This window comes from Propithecus coquereli, unplaced genomic scaffold (assembly GCF_000956105.1).
Source record: "Propithecus coquereli isolate 6110/MARCELLA unplaced genomic scaffold, Pcoq_1.0 Scaffold35, whole genome shotgun sequence".
NCBI classification, from domain to species: domain Eukaryota; kingdom Metazoa; phylum Chordata; class Mammalia; order Primates; family Indriidae; genus Propithecus; species Propithecus coquereli.
In genome coordinates this window covers 4,568,375-4,586,984 of record NW_012149174.1, presented here as the reverse complement: position 1 = coordinate 4,586,984, position 18,610 = coordinate 4,568,375, and the positions used below count along the sequence as shown (strand labels likewise).

General features: G+C 42.8%; 1 protein-coding gene across 1 annotated transcript in view; it reads right to left on the bottom strand.

Moving 5' to 3' along the window:
* Positions 1–312: 312 nt before the first annotated feature.
* Positions 313–18,610, bottom strand: part of FOXO3 (forkhead box O3) — a 116,111-nt gene continuing 97,813 nt past the window's right edge. The window contains exon 3 of the mRNA XM_012651208.1: positions 313–5,048. The gene's annotated coding sequence lies outside the window, so the exon portion shown is untranslated. The remainder of the gene's footprint in view (positions 5,049–18,610) is intronic.

Here is an 18,610-nt window from a genome sequence, read left to right as displayed (position 1 = left end):
ATCCTGCCTCCCTACGTAAGAGCGCCTCCCGGGCAACACGACTCAGTGCACACGAGCGGCTAACAGCCACCATGGACAATGCCACAAACCTGCGTTGATTAAATTGTCTGTTGTCTGTAGAGGTCAGAAGTGGGCCAGAGAAGATCACTAGGTTCATTTCGTTTAGAGATCTCATGATAGAGTCTCTCAGTTTTGTGCCTCTCCCAGCCAGGGAAGTAATTCCATTGGAAGACCTTAAGGTAAACTCAGCCATTTTATTCCTAGGGCTAAAGAAAGGGGGAGGGAGAACAAAAAGACTTCCTGGAGTAAGACAGAGTGTCATTGATGCTTTATTTACATGCGTTACCATCTCTTTTACAAAGAAGATTACGGTTTTAAATGGAATACAAGGCAATATCTACAAACACCAAGGAAAGTAAGTACTGCATCTCTATTTCATTTAGAAAGGGGAAGATTCCCAAATCAAACTGGTTTTGATCCTTGAGAAGAAAGGTGGCAGAGTTAATTCGTGGCAACATATGGTTAGACAAAATCCTCAGTGAGAATGCAATATGATAGTGTTCGCTTTGAAAAAAAGGATGAGGTGCTTCAAACCAAAGTATGAACTGCTTGACTCTCAGGTGTTTAAATATGGCCATGCACCATATTTAATTCTAGTTTATACGGGGTATGAGCAAGGAATTGAAACAGATAAGACAGTTTTACAGATACTGTATACAGATTTTTTTTTCAATTCATGCAACTTTTTTTCTTTAAAAAAAGTTAAACATGTAAAGCCAAAATGTACAATACATTTTAAAAAATATTAACTAATTTTTCTGGTCCTCCTTCACATCTGTTTACATTTCCCATGTACATAATGTGCTAGGACAAGTATATAAGAGAAGACTGATTGCCAGGCGATGAGATAATTTGAGAGAAATAAGTGACCAGACACATAGTTTTTAAAAACAGCCACACAAGTATTTCTGGAGTGTGGCAGAGGCCTCATAACCAATCATTCATCAAAGAAAAATACACACAAACAAAACTAGAGGAAAATATTCCATTCAAACTGCATAAAATGCTACCCACTTAAGATTTAGATCAAACATAATATACTCTTTTCAGTTACTTAGGCATCTGCTTTAAGATCTTGTTTGACAGGCCTGATTCCACAAGAACTTCGCTTTCCCCGAGTAGCACCCTGCCTCCCCGTTTCCAGGAGAGGCTGGCTTTGACGTACCTCTTTACTAGTGATTGCATTTCTACAAAAAATGTTAATTTTTTAAAAAAAATCATTATGCCTAATCATACAACGTTCCCCAAATACAGCAAGAAAAGAAAATCAGTTCAGAGCTGTCAGGGTTTTGTTTTTGCTTTTAGAAAGGGTAACATTTTTATTTCCCCTCGCCAGCCCTTGGCACCAACGTGTGGAACGGAGGACTTGCTTTTTGACTGCTTTATTCTTCATGGTCTTTTCCAAGAGATTCAAAGGCTCTTTATTCTTTAAGTGGGGTTCATTAGGTAGAGGCAAAGTCTGTCCCCACCACCCTTTAACTGTGTGTAAGTTTGGAAGCCACCTGAAATCACACCCTGGGAGGGACATACCTGTCCTGAGTAGTGAGCCATGATGTCCTCTCCTCAGGGTGCGGAAGCAACACACATGATGCTAAAAATCAACACCAAAAACACAAAGTCTGCCTTGTACTACACATGTGTGCATGGCTCTCCCATTAACAGGAGAGACAAACTTCTGAAAATTAAAAAAAAAAAAAAGGTGTTTCAGCAATCATTAATATTACAGAGGATGCAATAAAGAAAATCAACCTCAGCTTCATTCACAGTCAATGGGGTATGCTGAACCTGGCGGTCAGTTCTCACACCAGGACAGTGAAGGCTTGTGCTAAAGCTCTTTTCTAGCTTTGGTAAAAGGTATCAGGTTCTGGAGTCCCGAAGAGAACAGAACCCCAGAGTGCATGTCCTGTTTTCAATATTAGTTACTCTTCTAATGTCCCATCAAAAAGTAGGCAGCCCCCTAGAGCAGCTTATTTAGAGGCTGAGGGTAGCCTGGGACAGTTCTCACCAGGATTCAAACATTACAGCTGCCAGGCCCCCTGAGGCTACTAAGTATTCTGCTGAGATGATCCAGATCAGAAAACGTACTGTTAAGGACCTGTGACACTCAGAATGTGATGAGGTGGCCAACAGGTGGCCCATCCTGAAAGCAGGTCTCAATATAAGGACGGGAGGCTCAGGCAGCACCTCTGTTCAGTCTGACCACCTTAAACCCTGGCCAGTCTAAGGGAGCCTAGCCTCTCTGTGGGTGGCCAGCTGAGGGTGGGATGCCATGACCCTGGATAGGCCCAACCATTAGATTCTTGCCTGAACCCTCTCCTGGGGTTGGCAGGTCTCATGGTGCCAATGCTGCATTTGACTTTGCCCTGGTCTCAGTTCTCCACAACACTCTAAATGTAGATGCTGTTTATTTAAAAAAAGAAAATAATGTCAACAAAAATATCGAAGCATTCCCCCTCCATTTTCCTGACCGGTCCTGTGGCTGCCCGGTCCTCATACTGCCTCAGTCCCTTCCTCAGCTGTTTCAGATTAAATAATTTGGTTCTAGGACATTTTGTAAGACATTCTGCCTGAAATCCAACAAACATTGGAAAAGAAGAGAATAAACGAGATGCCACATGTCTGAAAGGAATTCAACATTTTAAAGCTGAAACACATTGGAGGGTTGCCTTCCTCACTCCCAAAGCAGCTCTCAGAGTCTATAAAACTGCAAAGGCAAATAGCTATTTTGTTAGTTTGCTTGTTTCTTTGAACCCAGGAGAGAAATTCTCAGGGCTCTCACGTTGGAAGCACTCTGGATTCTCCTTTGTATGTGGTATCCCCCCGGCTATTCCCCTGCTGCCCTCGCAACCAGCTGCTGCCACCGACTCTGCGACGCACCCCCACCCGGAGCAGTGCCACCCAGGAAGCCAGAGGGGCAGGACTCTTTCACGGACACCGGACAGTTCTTGCGTACAGCAGACTACTAAAGGATCAAGGAAGCGGCTAGCATCACTATAAAGGAATTATAGTAAGCAAGTCTGGCTCACTGACAAGCAGACCACATGAATAGAATACATATTTTTAAAAATTATACATACTTTTAAAATGATTATAAACATGTAGCAGTTTAGAAAAGGCGACGTGCTACAGGTCTACTATAACCACAATTGCACAATTTACAGATTCAGTAAAAGGCAGGGTGAAATCAACAGGGCAATCGCTCAAACATGACAACCCAAGCGAGGCAGGAGAGACGTGTGACAATACCAAATGGAACTCTCATTATGCTAGGAGCTGTGATCACCACCAATATCACCCCCAGAGGAGTTATAAAGCAAAGGCGCACAAGGGTGCCCCTGGTGGCCGGTGGTGGGTGCCGGGCGGGTGGGGGGTCGGGTGGCACGTCTGTGTTGGTGCCCACTGTCACGGTGCAAGCATCAGCGAGAACTCAAGCAGGGAAGTCTGTGCTGAAATACTAGCCTGTAATCCTAACGCCCATGCATAAGGTTCCATTTTTGTACTGTACATGATAAAAATATATTTATACATTTATATGCCTAATGCTTTTTATGCAAAGAAAAGAGTCTTCATATATCACTTGGGAGAAGTATGTATATGCTGTGCTAATCAGAGCATTGTGACACCAGTTTCGTATGTACCAATGGTGTTCCCGACTGTTCTGTCTACCAAGGAGGGTACAAATATAAATCACACTTTCCAGGTTAAACAGAAAGCACCTATACAGCACCATAACTTTTTGAAAACAAAACAACATGAAATCCATAGAAGCAGAAGTAAAAACAAAAGAAAGGTAAACTGCCTTATCTTGTACTTCCATTGTGTCACTTGTACAATTACAACCTAAGCTTTTATTTAAAAAAAAATCAGTTTGTATGTTATTGTCTCTCACTCACACACCTCTAGCAGATCAGATTATACACAGCAAGGCTGAAAATAATCAAGGATGTGTATTTAGGAAAACAGTGGAGTTAGAACTGCCTTAGCACTGACTGGGTTTTGTATTCTTCACACATTTCTCACTGCAAGCTTAATGCTCACCTGTGAATTCCCTCCTTCTGCAAAGCGAAACAGGACTTTTTTTTTTTTTTTTTCTCCTTAAAACCAAACCCTTTAGTGGCATTTGGCAACAAGTGGATAGCTGTGCTGATTTCTTTCCTGAAAAGATCCTGGTTTCTAACCAACTGACCAAAGCTGTTCACATTAGCTGAGGACACTGATAGGCGATCACAGGCCCTACTGATCTGGCAACCGCAGACCAGGTGCTGGGGTCCCATCCACAGACCGCCAGACTCAGAACTGGAGGGAGACACGGTGGGCCAGATGCTGTGCTCCAATCGGTTTGCCTATGCATGGCTCAGTCCTGGACGGGTGCACACAGCAAACAACTGTGCCATTGTTCAGTTTTCAGAAAAGGATAATTTTCTACTAAACAAAAGAAGAAAAGAAAATCCCCCTCTAGTTTATGTGTTAATTTATGGAGTTCCATGGGCTCAAAAGCTTGTGACGCCTGAAGCCGGAATGGTAACTGGTACATTTGTTTTTAAATTTGCCAGGGGAAGGACGGTTAACATTTTAACAGAAAAATACTGCAAGTTAATGCATGTGAAAAACTCAGAAAGTCAAAGGAAAACAAACACAAGAACAACACTTAAAACATCCCATAGACCATTGCAATATTAAAACACCACAGAATCGCCGACGGGGGCTCCCGGTGTGCTCTGAGCGAGGGGGGTGGTGCTGGCGGGGTGCTGTCCTCCGTTGGCAGGCGCTGGCCACCCTGTACAAGGAAGATTTTGCATACTTTATAGAGTTCTGTTCCAAGGGTAAGTGCTTCACCCAGGGTAAGGGGCCATTAACAGTCTCTGCTGGGTTAGGAAAATGGCGCGGGATTCACAAAGGTGTTAAGCTGTAAACGGTATCACTGTCCACTTGCTGAGAGCAGATTTGGCAAAGGGTTTTCTCTGTAGGTCTTGTGTCAGTTTGAGGGTCTAAAAGAGGAGAAAAGAAAACCAGATCAGTAAGGGCATTCCAACAGTAAGAGCAGCCACCTGGGGGCCATGCTTCATCAGCCTCTCGCCTCCTCACCCCACCCCAGAGCGCACGCAGTGAAGCAGTTGCTGCACCACATTCAAAGGCCTGGAATTCTAAGGACAAAGCATGAAGCTTACCTACCTTATTTCTTATTTTCTCCTTATTACAAAATGCTCTGAAGTTGAAAAGTCCAAAGGAAATGGGATCATTCACTTTGGAAAGTTAACAAAGGCAAATTAATTGGAGTGTTTTAGTGGGCTCTTTTAAGTTAGGGATGTTCAAGGCGCAGAAGGGGTTTTGTTCTAGACTTCTGGATTGAGGGGTTTCCTGGGACATGGGACTTTCATGCTAAAACAAGGAAAGGTGGTCATCATCCCAAATAGACCAGCTGTATTTCTCTAGCTCTCCCCCACTGGCTATGCTGACTAACTGCAATTGCTTACTACCCTCCCAACATAAAAAGAGTAAGTCATTTCTAAGTGGGCCAAATTCGAAGTAGGAATTTGATTTTTTTTTTTTTTTTAAGAGATAAGGTTTCATTTTGTTGCCCAGGCTGAATTTGAACTCTTAGACTCAAGAGATCCTCCTGCCTCAGCCTCTTAAGTAGCTAGGACTATAGGTGTATGCTTCTGCGCCTGGCTCAAGAATTTGATTTTTGTATTAAAAATTTACAAAGAAAAAAATTATATACACAGCCAAACAAATCCCCCATGAAACATCCCATTGACAATTAACATTATTATTATTATCTTGCCTCCAACAGTCTTCAATGGAAAGGCACAAAAGAGGTCCCCTTAGAGCATCTGAATTTATACAGGTCTTACCTGTATAAAGACTTCATGTGACCATTAAGTCCAGAAAAGTTAAGATTTAAAAAAAAAAAAAAAGTATAAAGATGTAGCTACTAGAGGAACTGACATGACAGACTTCAAGACACAGGATCTTTTATTTATGGAGACAGTGTTGGCTGTTATGGTAGTAAAAAAACAATGGCTCCAGGCCAAGAAATGGATAGAAAGTGGTAGTGCAGCAACACCAAGTCGTGATCTTCTTTCTTACCAGACAAGGTGACTAAGTAATGAAAAATGCATCAATAAATTTACACACAAAAACATGTTACATACATCAGCTTCTCCCACCTTTGGAGGAGCTATCATGTTCATTTGGAATTTTCACAAGTATATGACTCCCATCTTCCGTGACTCTGCACTCACTGGCAATCTTACCTTTCACTATCGATATTCACAAAGACAACAGGACTCAGTACTAATGATGTTATGTACTCATGGTCATATTTACCCTTGTTATAGCTCTAAATAGAAGAATTTAGACTATTTTATTAGAGGCAGAGGCAGTAAAGTAGGAAAAGAAGGCCTTTTCTTCTTCCCACCTACCCCTAGTCTTTAGTTTCCCTGGCTGATGGGTTTTGGGGATATTCTTTGCTCTGTAAAGCTACTAGACAGTATTATCTTAGACTATAAAATAATGCATTGATTTCAGAGGGAGAAAAAGCTAAAATAAATATCAGGTTTCAGTATTTGTGGGGAATTCAGCTTAGTAGATCACCTGCACCCCCCCCCCCAAAGCATGAACAGATAGGGGCTTTGCAGATATAGTCCCCTGGAAAGGGGTTCAGTTTTTTCCTTCACAGTAACACTTAATAAACCACAGTCTAACATCACTATGCAATTAGTCATCAGGGGCTGCAGTCCCCAAGTCCCGATCCTGACTTACTGTAACCGCCAAGGGAAGAGCCATAAAGTATTACCTAATTCAGGCCCCCTCCCCCGGTTCCCTCTGGTGTTAATTATTCAGGCATGGAAGCCAGTGCATAATGGTAAGGTGACACACTTCATTCCCCAAGTACAGAAGCAGAGCATGCAGCTTGCTCTGATGCCGAGGCTTGGCCAACACAGGAGGAAGGAGACAGAGGGCACCTATGAACCCCCTCATGTGGCATCACTGAGTAGAACAAGCCATCAGCTCTGGGGCAGGAGGCCCACACATGGCAGGCTAAAGCAACCACCGCCAACAATCCCCATACCAAATTCCCATTCCCTCATCAAAAGGCCCAGAATCTTCAGGGAACTTCATAATTAAGAAGGAGATACACTAATCATCACTCTTTCCCTTTCTGCAGAGTGGGGTGGGACCACCTGTGATGCTATGTCCTGGAGCTTCCTCTGAGGTCCCCCAAGAAAGAGCCCTCCCAGGGAGGCCTGCTTGGGAAACTGCCTCAGTGCCTACAGGTGGAGCAGGCAGGGGCCCCCGTACAGAGGCAGCTCCTACAGGAGACAAGTTTATTACAGAAACTCCTACTCCACAGAAAAGGCAGGCCTCTGGTTTTCTCTGTGATAGAAGGGAAACAGATTGTAAAATATTGTGAAAACATAAAATTAGGTAAATGTTGAGCAAAAATACAATCATCCTTCTAAAAGAAATACTAGAATCACCACAACAAAGACGGCGGTAATAAAAATAATGGTAAGATGTCTTAGATTTTTAATGGCTCTTTTGTGGCTCAATGTTTGCACATGTTTATCTGATTCAATCAAGGATAGAAAGAGAAGGGGGAGCACATTAGGTAGTAAAATGCAGCTACCGAGCTGGGAATTCAATGCTGCTTAGTTTGGGTACAATTTTCATGGGTTTTAAGGAGGCTCACGTCATTCTTACACTGTTTAAAGGATGACGTTTTAGTTAGCTATGTGAGGTTTATGTGTATGTGCTGATGCTCTCCTAGCTTAAAAATACATCAGATTAAGCAAAATTTTTGGAAGGAAAAGGAAGCATATAGCTGATGGAATTATAGCTGTTACTTTGCAGTTCTAGGCAATTTGCCAATTAACAATAAACACAAAAATGTTGTCCTGTCCCATCAGGGACTTTCATTAATAGAAGAAGATGCCCCCCACCCCAATAAGTAAGTTTGAAATCAGTTGTTGATGAAAGGAAAATGAACCGAGGAGACCAAATAAAAGACGAGGCCCATTCTAAAAATATCTATGGATGCTGTCATCTGATCTCTGGTGAGATTAAGTCCCTCTATAATCTTGGCATCTGTAGGGAAGACAAGTTTCTGCCTAATTATCACCACTAAATCACATGATGTTCTAAGAAAGGGAAACGCCTCCAAAAACTCTACACAAAACATAAGAACCCCAATCAACTTTAATCTGGGAATAAAACATAAATGTTCCTACTGCTGTCCTCCCACAACTTAATTCTACTGTGAAACATTTTTCAGTAGTGCTTTTATCTTCTTGGCAGAGAAGAAAGGAACAGAACCCCAATACTAAATATGACATGGAAGAAAAAAGAGATAATGACATGAAACCCTCACATCCACAAATCCATGAAGATTAGCAACTGTTTTCCTAGCTAGAACTACAAGATGTTTAGAGGAAAGTTTGCCTGAAAAACAAAACAAAACAAAATTAAAGTGAAACAGCACTTTCCTCATTCTTTACAGAGATAATTTAAGCCAAACCTGCAACCTTTGGGGCAAGCTGGGGACTAAATCTGAAACACTCAGGTTAGAAAAGGAAGGGGTGTTCACACAACCTGACAGGGAAGCCTCGCATGGAGCTCAGAGAACAGGTGTGGGTTTCAGAGCTCGAATGTTTCCACTTAAACATTCAAAGAAACGTCTGCCTGCCACCACCTCTGCTTTACTCCAGAAGGCCTGAAGGACACCAAACCATCATCTGCAAGCACCCACCACGGCTTCTGTAGTTGATGTCACCCCAGGAAAAACAGCACTTCTGCGGGTCTGGGGTTAAGCAGCCACGTCTAATTTTGGAGCCCACAGTTCCCTTGGAGTTCATCTCCACAGGCAAATCTTGTGCAGTTCAGGAAAATATGCTCATGGCACAACACTCTGGCTTAATTTGGTCATTTTTCAACATCTTCTAGGTTGGAATGGGTGATGAAAAAGAGAGAAGTTCACGGACACCAGTCTGGCAGTCACTGACGGCAGGGACCTGGCCAGTGAGAATCCAGCCCTCTGCCTGCGACGCTGGCCACACAGAGACATCCTCCATGTCTGCCAGAGATGGGGATTTAGGAGGTGCAACTCTGTAAAAGTCCATTTTGGCAAATGCTGTCAACTGCCTTGCTGCCATTTCAGGCACCCAGCAGTTCGTGAGGGAAACAGAACAGGTATAGAAGCTGCGGACAGGCTGGAGGCCAGGGTTGCATTCGGCTGAGGAACCTCCCCACGGGGAAGTCAAATTTCTAGGAAACCCAGCTCATTGGCTGTGGTGCTTTCTAATGGGCAAGTAGACACTTACGGAGAAGGTGAGGATGTTATAGGGAGGCTTAGAAGCTTTTAATGGCAAAGGTGATACTCAGGACGCTAGTAGAAAGGCTATACACACTACTAAAAAAAAAAAAAAAAAAAAGAGAGCGCTCAGTTTGTGTGAGACAAAAGCTTGACTTGAGTGAGGGCTGCTTTGTGCTACCCCCCAAGTAATTCCTGGGCTTGTTCAAGGCAGAAGGTGAAGCCTGTCTATGAAGGCTGGTGACAGGCCCCTCGACAGCCTTTGTCACCAGGACTCCTCGGAGCCTGGACCTGACGTGGGCTGCCCTTCCAGCCAGCCTTTGTGCCGTGCCGAAAAATTGCAAGGGAGACAGTTGAGGAGCACTTCACAGCTCAAGGACAAAGAGCTGGGGGCACCTGCTAGGAGGCACTGCTTTTCTGTTGCTTAAACTTTAGAGACTGTTGATGGCTAAAAGCAGCTTAATTCAAGAATGCCCTATCTGCCTTTACACTGGAGCAGGGATTATGTTAACCAAATGTTCTTCAAGTATCCAGAGTCGACTATGGAGACTGACATGGCAGAAATATGATGCTGATTCACTATCCATAGCAAAGCTGCAAAGATTTCATATTTTCTTAAGATTCTTAGATTTTCAAACCACATAGAATAGTATGTAAAGTTTTGGATTATGTTCTTTTAAAGAACAAATTTTAAGGCAAAAAGCCTTTAAGGGGCGTTTGGATCCTCTCCAGACTCAAGGTTACTTAACCTTCATCGTAATAGCGGAAAATCTCAGCTGGCAGACTTACGGGATCAAATTCCATGGTCCTCAACCCGGCTTTACCACCCACTACTACTTCTGGGAACAAACCCTCTGCTGGTTCAGCGACGCTTTGCCTGGACGGCTCTTCTCTCCAGCCATGTGAATCACCCACACGTTCAGAGGGCTCCTACAGGCCCACTTCCTAGGCTGTCCTTGACTGAACTCAACACTCACCTGGCATCTAATCATATTGTGCCTGGAATGGCTACTGTTCCATGAACTCTGAGCTCCCACCATGTTGAACTCCTTGACAGCAGAGCAAAGTCTTCAAATAACACTTATAGAGCACCTACTGTTTTAAGAGCTCTGTCTTAGACATGGTAATTGCCCTCAAGCAACACATATTCTGGTGAAGGAAACAGAATTTTCTTGATGTCCCAAGTAGCCCGGAAAGCTGAAAGTATAAAACGTGCACAATGAGTATGTGCTGAACAAATGAACGAACAGTCCTCCTGGAAGAGCCCTCTCTTTCTCTTGGCCAATCTGGATACTCAGCATCCTTCATTGCTACTGCTTCCATGACCTACTCACATTTGCCAAGGGTTAGTCTTACGTGAGGACAGGCAAAACCTACTGCCGGTGGGACAAGACCTAGGATTTAAAATGCTTTTTTGTGGGGAAAGTGTTTTCTGATGATTAAATTTCTAAAACTCCTATTTAAGATGAAATCAATACACGGTACAATTTTAACATTCAACTAACTCTCAAGTATTTAATAAAGTATTTACCTTCTCCCATCCTTTCTGCACATCCCACCATACATATCTTTTATCGCCAGCCCCCAACTGGTGCTGCTATCCTAACTCTCAAGTTGCTGTCATTGATAAAGTGATTCACCACTTAAGACAAAAGGGAACTGTAGTCCAGGAGGAAATGCTTAGAGCCACTAACCGTGACCAGCCATGACCTGAATGTCACAATGTTTATGTTCACTGGGTGTGACCCTATCCTGTATGACTCCTCACTGCATTTACTGGGGTGTGGGGGTGGAGGATGATGATGGGAGTGTGCAGCTGGGATGTCCTAGATCCCTTGAGGGTGGGTGGAAGTGCAGGTGTCATCAACAGCCCATCTCAGGGTTCGGCTACCAAGTACAGAGGAGAGGGGTCTCCAAGTCCTCTTTTCCTGCTTTAGATATACAGGGTTTTGAGAAACAATCTAATTTTACCAAGTGATTCTGAAACTGAAAACACAAATCAGCTCTCTGAGTTGCACAAACAGTCCAAACCACTCATCACCTATATGGCATGACCAGAGCAGGTCAGTGACACAGAAGGTGGCCAAGAAGCAGCCATCACACTGGCACAACAGAGGAAGGAAACCAAGAGGGAACTGAAAGGATGGGCCCAAGGGTGGCTCCACGACTGAGACAGAGGACTGTCCTGACGTCAGGCGTGCAGATTCCAGGAGTGAGGTAAAGCCTTGTTTGTGTGGTCTTCATCTCTCAGCTCAGCCTGCACCTGCGTGGTAGAAATACGTGCAGGGGCGCCCTACCACAGGGCACCCCACCCCGCCAGCAGGGCGGCCTGGGCAGAACCTGACCGTGGCCCAAGAGGGAGGGCTTTCGCTTGAGGCTCTGGTCGCAGGCAGCACTTTCAGGTATGCAACAGAGCCACCTTCTAACAGGTCTGTCCGTTAACACATCCTTTCTGGTTACTTCTATGTTGGGCTGTATTACTTTCTGATCATTTCTGAACATACAAATGACCAATACAAGTGCCAATTAATTACAGCGGCATATATACAAATGAAGGCCCAGTGGAAATTAATTTAAAATTTCAGCCTTGTAACTCTTAGACTCCTACCTCTGGCCTTCTCTTCTTGGCCAATAATTCCCACATAGACATAAATACCGGTTTTCAAAAAAATTATGGCCCAGACTTGTTTGATTAGAAAAAGAAGAGGGAAGGGGGAGGGGGAGAAAGAGAGAAGACACACCGACACACAAGCCTTCAATCAATTCAAGATCAGCAATTAAAGTTTTATCCTTCAGAGACATTGGCATTGCTCTCTGAGACTTCGTGACTAAGTGATTCCCATCCTTTAATAAATGAATGCTGTGGATTTTAGCAAAAAAGAGGTTACAAAAACTAGTAAATCTAGAATTACAGAATAAGGTCCACATCTATCACTGGGAGAGGAAGAAACGAAACACCTGCAACCCAGTGTCCAGTGGCTCTTTAGAGAGTGGTGTAATTTTTGTCCCAGGCCTGGCTGCTGCTGCTTTAGGAAGAAAGCACCTGGAGAAAAACAGCCTACTTTTCCTGGGTTTTCAGTGAACTCAGAGTTGGAAGAGATCTTAAGGGTGCAGTGACTGTATTTTCAGAACCTCAGATTGTGCCAGATTAGCCAATAAAAGATAAACTACCAGGTTTTGGCTGATCCAGGGCCAGACCACTGCCAGCATCATGCTATTATGGGGCAGTCTTTCTGCTCCCAAAAAAAGTCCTAGGAGGGACTGGAGTGATTCTGTATTTCTCTGAGTAGCTCGGCCTGCTAGTGGGAGGGCAAAGATCAGATTGCCAGGTTCCCTCCCAACAGCAGGAGAGGATTCTCCCTCGGTGTGGCTTGCCACTAGCCCCCCAGATCCCGACAGATGCCACACTAAGGAGAGCTTCAGCCAGACAGCTGGATCCTCAGGCAGTTCTTTAAGGATGTTAATGCAACATTTTGGGTACCATATACAAATCTCATGCCATCTGTGAAATTAGATCTCTTTGTTAGTGGAAAACAGCCTGTCTAAAGGGTACACCCCCACCTCCCAATTAGTAGGCAGGGCTTCTAAGGGACATCAACTCCGAAAATCAAAGGTTTCACAATAGGCCATTTCTATACCTTTTTAATGAAAAGAAACCCAACTGATTCTAGTTCACTGAGGAAAGTAGTCAGTCTTTCTGCCAATAGTGTAAGACTGGCTTGGCTGCTTCCTGTTTTCTGAATTAACCTCTGGAGCCATTTCAAATCACAATAAACATTAAATAACTTTTTAAAAAGGTGTCAAAGACATAAGCCCATATCAGGGCTAGTGTTTATAAAAGCTCTGCAAGGTAAATTTTAACTTAACCCCATTTTACAGATAAGCAAACAGAGATTCAGACAGATGAGTGACGACTCAGTGACACACAGCTATGAAAATGACAGCCTTCTGCTACAAATCCCATCGTTCCTCTGCCATTCCACAGGACCTCATTTAACTTGGAGTAGGCTGCAGGGGAGGCTTTTTTAATCCATGCTCCCCTCAGAGCCCCAGGGACAATGTGCTGAAGTGGGTGGCTCATGGCCAACTGTGATGAACCAACCAGCTCTCGTAGGCAAACATCATAAACCAAAGCAAGTGTCACGCAGAGTTACAAAAGAAACCAGCATGTGGATTCAGCCTGAACTCTGACCTATTAGTGTGGTGCTCCTGAAATAGTAGGGTCTGTGTTTTTATCCCCCAAAGACACGTGGAATAGACAATGTGACAATGGAATAGAATCCCTGAAAGCAGGGTTCTCCCAGAAAACCAGGCGTGTAAGGGGACCACACTCCATGGTCCTTTGCTCCAACCGTGTATACAAGGCAGTCTTTTACTCTGTGACAAGTGGTCACCATCACTTTCCCCATTAGGTCATGCTTTCCTTCAGGGGGAGACCCTATTTTATTTGCCTCTAACCCTTGTGTCTGGCAGGTACTCAATCTACGCTTTTCTTCTGCACTTCTACCAAAATGGGGTCTACCACTTTGCCAGGCAACTAGCTCATCCATGGGTAGAACCCACTCCATGGCTGGGAAACGCTCGATATATGACAAGGGCATAAAAAACCTAACAAGAATGAGGAGGAAAAGGGGAAGGGAGCCACAATTCTCAAGGGGGCTGCTGCCCTCTTTCCTTAAGGAGTTCCTTAGAACTCTGGTGCTATGGTTTCTGAAGAAAAAGGATTTGATTTAAGCTATCAAATAAATTTAAGAAACACTGCACGAACCTGGAAGGTTCGTGACATGTATTAACTTTTAAGGCTCTGAGAAGTTCTGCTGGAAATAATCCAATTGCTCTCTGTTTAACATGGCATTTCTTAAACTTACTTGAACACAGAATCCATTTTCCATCTTACACACATGAATATCTTGAGGATCTAGTATTCTGTGAAACATTTTGAGAAACACTGACCTATAGGACCTCTAAACACTGATTAGCAAAACAAATTTAGTTTCTGAGGCTTTAAACTTCGAAATAGTCTGGAGGATGGGGGAAAGCAATGCTTTGAAATCAATGAACACATCAACAAAAGCAGGGTGACGTGGGTGGTTGTCTCTTGCAAGGTGGAGAATCTCTATTTTGGAACAAAAATTCAATAAACATATGTCTCCAAGTCAAGGAAGAGAAAATAGTCAGCAAGGATCTTCCCGCCTGCCCCAAGGCCAAGGAGGGCCTCTAGGAGGCAATCTCTTCAGCAAAGGAGCAAACAAGCCCTTTGTCCCATCTCCATGTAGAAAGGTAAGCCTGTGAGAAGCACAGGTGGACCCTGGTGGAAGACTCTACTTACAGAAAATGTTATTTGCAAGATGCTGACTGTTGAGTATTATGGACACTCTAAAAAGAAGCATTTAAATGGGAGCTTAAAGTTTACAAGAATTATAAGTAGTAATTCTGGTGATTTTTACCCCATTTATGTATGTTCCATACCAACTTTATGGCCAGAAGAGCTCCACAGAGCCATTTATAAATACAACTGCTTGAAATGGAAGCTGCTCAAGCTCCGTCCTCATGCTTAGCAGGCTGACCACAGGTGAGCACAGATGCATAATAAAACCATCAGGCCTAGGAAGAATAGCCTTAGTGCTGGATGTCACTGCTTTCCAGGGAGAAAACTCCTTCTCAGGGCTGTATCAATTTTCCTTTACTGTCATCAACACTAAAAGGATCCTGACAGTCATTCTCTTCATGAATGACAGTTCAGACTTTGGGCTTTTGAAAAAGTTAAGAATAAAGATTCCTGCAGATGCAGAATTCTTCAGGCTGACATACTGTGACCAGAAACTACAGTCACAAGTGCAAATAACAGAGTATATTCTCCAAGTAATTCATAACAGATTCATATTTATCATATGTTACATTCCCTAAAACAGACATCTACATCAAGAAAAAGCATGATACAGCCTATATTACCTGTATCTGGTTAGAATTAGTCCTATCCCAATGTGAATTTTAAAGACACAGTGGAATCACAGCATTCAAACAAGCATCAAAGATTTACTCCTTTTGGGTAGCCTACATATAAGTTTTAAACAGCTTCTAACACTGGAGCCTGTTTCCACACTACTAGTCCACTATTTCTTTATAGTTTCATGTCATTACATATGATCTCACTAGGGCCATTTCACAAATAGAATGGTAGGATTTCAAGTTTAAAATTATACATACTATGTACCTTTAGAAACTCTATGATTCTGTCCTCTTGATAGATGAGAAACCTAATATTCTAAGAGATTCATTAATGATGTGGCCAGTGGCAGAGAGAGGAAGAGAACTACCCCTCCCCTTTCCATCTGGACTTTTCCTGGTGGATATTTTCCAATCCTTATCAGAAAGTAGTTTAAACACAAAACTAGGCTGTTCTCTAATGGGGTCTCCAAGTGCCAAAAGATAAAGATGAATGAAAGAGTCTGTGAATTTAGGCATCTTTTGACTGGGGTGAGATTGAAGCTGCTCTCCCTCTGAGAGTAGACACATCTCAAACTCCAGAGGGCTGACCGGACACTCAGGCTGACAGCCAAGCCATCATCCCAGCTCACAGCCATCTCTGCCACCAATCTGCATGTATGCGCACCAAGCTTTATAAGCATCTGAAAGAAGATAGTGCCCTTCACATCCCAGCAGCTGGTACTCATAAAAAGGTCTGGCTGTTTTTTCTTTTCTAGATAGAGCCATAGATCAAAGTATTTCACACATGGTCTAAAACGAATGATGTGTGAAACACCTGGTCCTCCAGAGAAGCATCTCACCACAGCTCCTCAGCAAGGCTGTCGACTGGACAGAACTGCTCAGTTAACCATACAAGGCGGCACAGATTCAGGGTCCTGTGGCCTTCTGCTTGCAAGCCAGGAAGTCAGTCTGGAGAAATACTGAAAAAAAAAGTCAAACCAAGAAAGTATCATGAAGTAACTTTTGGGAAGCTGGGGCACTTAATTTGGGAGAAGCGAGGTGTGAGATTCTGACCTCAGGCCTGTTCTGTGAATTTAGGAGACAGTCTTCAATAAAGTAATAGCCACTGTTAAGTTTCAGAGCAAAAAACATAATTTGAGCTACATGTGCTTCTGGCTGTTGGGAAGAACGGTCCATTTCAAGGCAAACTGGAAATTCTAAGCCCTGAAACCAGTCTCCCTCAAAGACCCCCCATTGTCCTTAGGATTTTTCTTCTCTTGCTCTGTGATCATACTGAGCTACTTTACTTTCAGGAAATTTTTGTGACTTTTCATTTTTAACTGAATAAATATCTCTTCAAAACCACCTCTCTCAAAATATTCTGAGGAAAAGTGACCCTAAGGTTCCATTAGGGCATAATAATGAAATGCATTATCCCCAAAGTAGTAATTTATTATTATCAAAATCATAGTTCATTAAATTTTTAAAATTTAAGTATTTAAATCTCCCTTAAGAGATTTTTGTACAATCTTTTAGAATTACACATACACAAGAAGAGTGTGCTGCTCAACAGAGAAACCTACACTTGAAAAATCAGACAAAAATTGATAATGTATTTTCTTGTGAATGTATTCTTTCCAATGAACCAAAAAGTGGCCTCCTTACAATTGCACCCAAATTAAAACTTATTTGTGTCTTTAGAAGCCTCTTAAAGGAAGACAAACCATTTATTCCTCTAAAAGCCAAATATCTAAATTTCTAAAGATAAACCTTCCACATTCCTCCTCTTAAAGGAAGATAAACTATTCTTCTAAAAGCCAAATACCTAAATTTTTAAAGTCAAATCTCCACCAGTTCAAGCTCTGATATGGCACTGAGCTGGCTGACATGAAAGTACTATCACCCTATTTAGCTTGCATTACAGTCTTTTTACCATCTGAAGGGCTATTAAATAAGTGAAATCAGATGTCTGAGTTCCATTAGGGGTCTCTTATGCCTGGGAAAGCTGAGAAGTTTAGCATCACAACACTCTTGACATTCTCCTTTCTGTAACTACCAATGAGCTGGAGTGAGCTCACCATAGGAGACTCTTGTAATTCCTTCACCATAGCAGAGGGTTAAACAAGACTCAAGTTTTAACGGCTTTGAATTCCCTTCCTTTTTTATACCATTTAAAGCAGGATGTAAGCAGCTTGCTGAGATGGAAACAAGACAAAAAAAAAAAGGAGCTGGGGTACAGAACAGAGCCCTGTTAACATGGAGTGTGGTGCAAACCTGTCTGTCAGCAGGTCCCAGTGTTCATCCTACTTCTTGAGGAGGAGTGTTTTAGGGCAAGCTTGTCTATTATCTGCTACTCTGGCTCCAGTTCATAGCAGTTCCCATTTTATAGCATCTAGAGAAAATAAGGAAGAACTACTACGGTTCAAGCCATTTAAGAAATGGGTCCAACTCTGTGGCCTTGGGCAAGCTACTTAACCTCTCTGAGCCACCTGTCTGCTCATCTGTCGATATACCTCATTGCACCACACGTATTTCAGCCCACTGCAATTTTCAAAGCACTTCCACAAACTTTAGTGCGTTTGATTCTTGCAATAACCCTGTGAAGTGGCAGGGGCAGCTAGACTCATTTTATAAAGCCGGAAACTGAGACTCAAACCTAACGACACACCCACAATGGTAGCCAGAAAAATGGTAGAAATGGGACCCTAAATTCCTGATTCAAGTCAAATGCTTTTCCTCACACATCATCACACTGCCTGATCTTGCTGGTTCCAACAACATTAGAAGGCCACAGTTTTTAAAATATGTCACCATTCACAACCCATGCCATTCTGTGTTTGAAACCTGACATCATTATAGTTTGAGGAACAAGGAGAAGTACTTGAGTAAGTGTCCTCATATAAAAACTTATATTTGCAACTTAGTTCTCTTGCTTTTCTAAATGCTTAGATCCTGAGTGCAAACTAATAAAGATGCTTAGTACTAAGATGAAGAATAATATAATAGATCTTCCTTCTGATAGAAATATTCATATATGAAAGAGTCAAGAATACACATTCTTCAGTTAAATTAGAAGTGCTTGCAAATCGTTACTTTACTGGAAAAAAAAAAATGAAGAAACACTAAAGATTGACAAAGACAGTGTTGGACCAGAGATTCCTTCCAGGCAAGTCCTTTGGTGGGGTCCTTATCCCTGAAGTATGGCCTATGCTTCCCCTTCCTCCCCTTCTATTGTCATCCTTCCATCAAGTAGGGGGACCTGTGTCCTAGGTCACTGAGGATGACTGGACACAGAGAAGAATGAGATCT